This window comes from Anarrhichthys ocellatus, unplaced genomic scaffold, assembly GCF_004355925.1.
Source record: "Anarrhichthys ocellatus isolate YVR2014 unplaced genomic scaffold, GSC_Weel_1.0 scaffold3090, whole genome shotgun sequence".
In the NCBI taxonomy this organism is placed as follows: domain Eukaryota; kingdom Metazoa; phylum Chordata; class Actinopteri; order Perciformes; family Anarhichadidae; genus Anarrhichthys; species Anarrhichthys ocellatus.
The window spans coordinates 1-6,251 of NW_022283064.1; the positions used below are offsets into that span (position 1 = coordinate 1).

The 6,251-nt window shown below is 42.8% G+C and overlaps 1 long non-coding RNA gene across 1 annotated transcript; it reads right to left on the reverse strand.

Annotated features, from left to right (window-relative positions):
* Nucleotides 1-3,655: 3,655 nt before the first annotated feature.
* LOC116378746 (uncharacterized) lies at nucleotides 3,656-5,800 on the reverse strand. Its single transcript, XR_004212329.1, has 3 exons — nucleotides 4,850-5,800; nucleotides 4,679-4,770; nucleotides 3,656-4,047 (listed from the first exon to the last, which is right to left on the reverse strand). It is a non-coding gene; the product is annotated as an uncharacterized LOC116378746 (long non-coding RNA).
* Nucleotides 5,801-6,251: the final 451 nt, after the last annotated feature.

Sequence of the window (6,251 nt, forward strand, 5' to 3'; positions counted from 1 at the left end):
CTCCAGTTCCGTCAGGTTGGATGGTGAACGTTGGTGGACAGCCATTTATAAAGTTAGTTAAAACCTAAAAACTTGTTTAATTTAGCATGTAAACGAGCAGCAGCTAACACGTAGCAGAGAGCAGCGGCTAACGCGTGGCAGAGAGCAGCGGTTAACGCGTGGCAGAGAGCAGCGGCTAAAGCATGGCAGAGAGCAGCGGCTAAAGCGTGGCAGAGAGCAGCGGCTAAAGCGTAGCAGAGAGCAGCGGCTAAAGCGTAGCAGAGAGCAGCGGCGAACATGTAGCAGAGAAGAGCAGCTAACGTGTAGCAGAGAGCAGCAGCTAACGTGTAGCAGAGAGCAGCAGCTAACGTGTAGCAGAGAGCAGCAGCTAACGTGTAGCAGAGAGCAGCAGCTAACAGCAGTTAACGCATAGCAGAGAGCAGCAGCTAACAGCAGTTAACGCGTAGCAGAGAGCAGCAGCTAACGTGTAGCAGCTAACAGCAGCTAATGCATAGCAGCAATAAAAAGCTAACATGGAGCTAATTACGGCTCCTTTAATGCTCTGATGTCACCTCTCTGCTGGTGAACTGAGGCCGGCCTTCATTTAAAAATGGATCTTCCATGTTTAAGTGAATCCCAGGAGAACAGCTGACAGTCTGCTCTTTGATGCTGAAGGTTTCTTTTATTTCTGCTGCTCTCTGTGCTAAACTGTCCTGATTACATTCATACATCAAACAGACATTTAATTAAACATCCAGGGAAGTGTTCACGGTAATGTATCAAAGGCTGGGGGCAGGTGTGACAAAGCATCTCTCTGTTGGGGGTAAAAAGGTAATGTAATATTAACATCACACCAGAGCACTGCGCTAACGTTAGCAGGGCTAAGCTACCAGTTTAATCATTACAACAGGGCAGTGGCTGGCCGTGCATGTTATACCTGGGCCTTCACTGCTGTCCTGCAGATGAAACACAGCTACCGTTATTTGTTTTGTGTAAAAATGAAGCTCAACACCTGTAGATACACTAACTGCAGAGTGCAGATACATGAACACGCTGAGAGTGCGTCTCGTCTCTGACTGCAGCTGGGACTGCTGCGCAAGGCTGCTATGAGAGTAACCTGTGAGAGCTTTGGGGCTCACGGCAGCACCTGCTGCTCGTTCACCACAGAGCATAACGTACGAGCTTTAACGTCAGAGTCACAGCACCAGAACAAGTCTCTAGATTTGTCACTCGTAGCTTTTGACAAAAAAAGTCTCCATGAGGGTTTAGAAAGTCGCCAACTTGGCAACACTGTCACCTGCTAAATATGTCCCCAGAGCAACATTGGACGTAACAATAGTTCCTATCGCATATAAAACCAAAAAAAAATCCATCTTCATAAAAACAAGTTGTACAAATAATAATATATAAACAAGCATATTAAAGCTACCACAGATGTAAAAAAAACCACATTTAACTTACCAGAGCTGCTGTTCACTATTTAAAGACAAAGTCCTTCTTTCTTTGTTAATAAAGAGTTTAATCCCACGGTTGTTCAGTACATCCGTGTGTTTTAGTTCCAGTAAGAAGTCCTGTGAAGGCCAGTGAAGACAGTCGAGCCTCCCCAGTTGTATTTCTTGAATACGTTTTAATGCGTTTGAGGCTGAAAATGTCCGCTCCACAGAGGCAGCAGATATTGGGATTGTCACCGCCCAACATGTCACGCTAGCCCACTGACCAATCACGTACTTTTAGGCCAGCTAGCAGGCTCTGACACGTCAAAGAATACGCCCAACATGTCAAACTAAAGATCTGATTGGTTGAACACTATGACAATCAACAATATCGTCCCCATTCACTTACACTGCACATGGATTCACTTGTGAGTCTGCAGGCCTCTGCCTCTGGTCTTACCTAGAGACACAGAGGTGAGATCTGATTGGATAAAAGCTCTACTTAAAACAAGCTGCACTGGAAGCAGAGCAACTGAGGAAGACGGGAGCTGTGCAATGAGAAAATAAGATAATGGGAAAAATATTACAATACATGTAGTGTATTTATGAAACATTATTAAATTATAAAATAGCTATAACTTTGTGATGCTGTTTAGGCCAGCAGAGAAGGCCTTGAAGGCCCTGACGGCCCACCACTGATATATATATGTGTGTGTGTCTGTGTATATGTGTGATGCTGGAGGTGTGTGTGTGTATATGTGTGATGCTGGAGCTGTGTGTGTGATGCTGGAGGTGTCTGAGGACCAATCACATCTCTCCATAGCCGACAGGAAGTCTCTCCTGAAGCGGTAAATTAACGTTTCTGTTCTTCGTTGATAATCCGTTTTCTTCTAAAAAGCCTGAAACTGAACAGCTGAAACATTTCACCCTGAAATGAGTTAAAGATATTAAACCACACGACTCCCTCAGTCACTAAATATCATAGTTATAGTTATTATACTTTATGTACTATACATGAACTCCTCTCAGTGAAAGAACTCTTGTTTTATTGTGATGAGTCATCATTTTATGGACTTTAGTTTTGTGCGAATAAAACTAATAAAAATAACTATTCTTAAATAAAATTGTCTAAATATTTACAGATGTATCATTATGAATATTTTTTACATTATATATTGTATATATTATATTATATTATACATAATATATAACATTAACAGAACAGCATCAAAGAGTTCATGTTTAATTAATCTTTCCTCTTCAGTGTCACATGACCCAGTGAGGGTGATGTCATCTACAGGTCACATGTTCCACCTGACTGTGTGTGTGTAATGCTCTGAACACACACACACACACACACACACACACACACACACACACACACACACACACACACACACACACACAGTCACACACACACACACAGAAACACACACACAGTAACACACACACACACAGTAACACACACACAGTAACACACACACACAGACACACACACACACACACACACACACACACACACACACACACACACACACACACACACACACACACACACACACACACACACACACACACACACACACACACACACACAGAACTGGGTCAACTGACAAAACGCTACGGCAACAACAAGCAGTCAAAATACACAAAGAGTCTTACAGTGTAGCGTTCGCTTCAAAGCCTGGTTAGCTTAGCTTTAAAGTTCAGTTAGCTTCAGTATAGACTGCACAGGTCGGTAATGACATCAGCTGAGCTCACGACCTGATGACATCATAAAGCTCCAGACCATCACGAGACTAATAAAGAGTTCATACTAACTTTTCATTGGTCTGTTCAGTGTGTGGTAACATGCGATACCTGCATGTTGTTGCTTCTACACATTACATGCTGCTTCCAGTGGGTCAGAGGTGGGGGGGGCTGCCTTTATGAACCTTCTGAGCGTGCTCAGTAGCGTTGCTGCTGTCGCTCTGGATCAGCGCTCTGGCGAACATGCTGCAGTGACGGTGATTAAAGCGCTCCATCCTCTGGCCTGAGGTCAGATATTAACACAGTGGTTAGTTCCTCTGTAGCTGCAGGAGATGAATCACTGACCTGAGGCCAGCTGCTCAAACATCTTAACTTCAAACAAACACTCAGACTGAACCAGGATCAGTCTTTCTGCTGCTTTAACAAAGACATGACTCGTAGTTACTACTTCTGAATGATGTAATCAATATTTACTATTGTCATAAAGTCTGCTTTGGTTTTATTGAAACTTTATTTGATGAAACACAAAAGTCATTTATCAGATTGTAGGTTTTGCTGATGAAGCATATTGTCAGTGTGTGATGGAGCAGATCCACTTCAGTCTGGTCTGAGTGGAGACCCTGACCTGGTCCTGGACCTGGTAGTGGCAGCTCAGGTGGAGCAGCAGACAGAAACCACCGTCTGGCCTCCCCTCAGTCCCCCCCCACATAAAACACAGTCGTCCTCCAGAGGACGTTTACGGGTCCAGACTCTGAGTCAGACCTGAACCTGAACCTGAACCACCAGAGCTAATGTAGGCAGGGCGGTGTGTTCAGGGACACTCGGCTGACAGGAGAGTCTCAAACCGCTCTTTCAGTGATGTCCAGGAGAAGGAGGAGGTGTCCACCTGCAGACCATATTAGCTCCACTTTAATATATTTATGTTTCAACATATTGGGGGACATTACATACACAGGATGTTAGCTACACTTAGCTTCTAGTGCTAACTGGAGCTAACTGGACCTGGAGGGTCACAAGTTGTGACGCGGTGGAGGTCATGTGAAGTTAATTATTGTATTGAATTGTTAGTTAATATGTTGTGACTTTATAATCTTAAAATATGTCAAATGTAAAGGTTCCCATCAGCCTCCTCTGTACTAAATACCAAATGTTAGCAAAGCGCTATGACTGTGCATACATTAGCTGCTCGCTAGCTACATTGTTAGCCGCGGTGGCTTCTAGACGCCGACTGTAGCTAACTCTGAGCTAACTGGATAGAGAAGCTAACTCTGAGCTAACTGGACGGAGAAGCTAACTCTGAGCTAACTGGACAGAGAAGCTAACTCTGAGCTAACTGGACAGAGAAGCTAACTCTGAGCTAACTGGACGGAGAATCTTACTCTGAGCTAACTGGACGGAGAATCTAACTCTGAGCTAACTGGACGGAGAAGCTAACTCTGAGCTAACTTTCCCTGGCTCTAGCAGTACCCTCATTTATCATGGTAAACGTAGTGTTCCAGTTGTAAAAAGTGAGTTACCTTGACTATGTGTCTGCGGGCGATTTCGGGCCTCCTGCAGAGCGTCTGCAGACGTTTATACAGCTGCTCAGGTGTGGAATACAGGTACTCTGCTGCATTAGAGAGCAGAGAAGAAGAAACGGTCACTCGTCACTGAATTAGGGTTCACTGTAACATCACAGGGTTTATTACCTGGGAATATCTCTGGATACACTAAGGCCTTCGGACACAGAGGATAACAGCCGCAGTGAACGGCTTCCAGCCTGTAAAACATCACAATATCAAAGGATCAGTACGTAGAAATCATTATTAATTCAGACCAACAGTGAAGAGTAACACCACAGATCATCTGTGGGACGAGATCTCTTCTTCTGGACCCTGATGACCTCAGACGCTCATTATTTAAATATTCTGAGGATCGTTGATGAATAATTAAGGACTTTTCCGTTTTTGTGTTGGAAACATTCATATTTAAAACAGATCTGACTGAAACTGTTCATCAGAAACAAAGTTATGAGGGTCCAGGTCCTGGATATCTGTGATCTTGTCTGAGGGACCAGGTCCTGGATATCTGTGATCTTGTCTGAGGGTCCAGGTCCTAGGTCTGTGTGATCTGGATTATTGAGGTCAGTCCAGCTCTGTGATGTGAGTAAATGTTAATCTCAGATATAATTATCATGACTGGAGGGCTCCATGATGATGATGATGTTAATCAGATTAAACACAACTCAGAGATAACGAGGAGGAACTATTCTGTTCTACTGTTTCTACTCTGATGGAACAGACGGGAGACCGGCTGGGCTTTTATTTTGTGGACCTGAGCAGTTTGACCTTCATAACATTAGCTTCCCAATGAACTTAAGGGTTAATATGCTACAATGCTAATATTCAGCATGTTTACAGATAGCGTGTTCATATTAAAGACTTTAGCATGTTAGCCTGTTACTATGCTAACATTAGCCACAGAGCATTTAACAGAGAGAAGATGTTGGATTATGTTTCTGTTTATTTAAATAAATGATGAGCACAGGATTTGTAGGAAATGCAAATAAAATGTCATATATATTAATATGTATAAATAGAGTTTGTGGTCGTATAAAAAGATCTGAGCGCTCACAGAACTCCATGTAAATATTGAACCTTTTAAAGTGTGACCCTTCAGACTCGGGGGGGGTGGGTGGGGTCCCTCCTGGTTTACAGACAGAGGGGGGGGGAAAGAACCCTTCTGGTTCTGGATCAAACACAAACATCACTTCCTCCTCAGGGACAACACGTCCTCTCATCGCTAAAATAATTAACTCCTGACTTCATTATCACAGTGTGAGATCTCTCATTATAAAACTCTCTTTATTCTAATGAAGTACCTGAATCCTCAGACTGCTGCTAGCATAGCATGCTAACATGTGCTCCTTATGTTCCTCCACCCTTCCTCTGTCAGACTGCTGCTAGCATAGCATGCTAATATATATATATACATATATATATATACATATACATATATACATATATATACATATATATATACATATATATATATATATACATATATACATATATACATATATATATACATATATACATATATATATATATA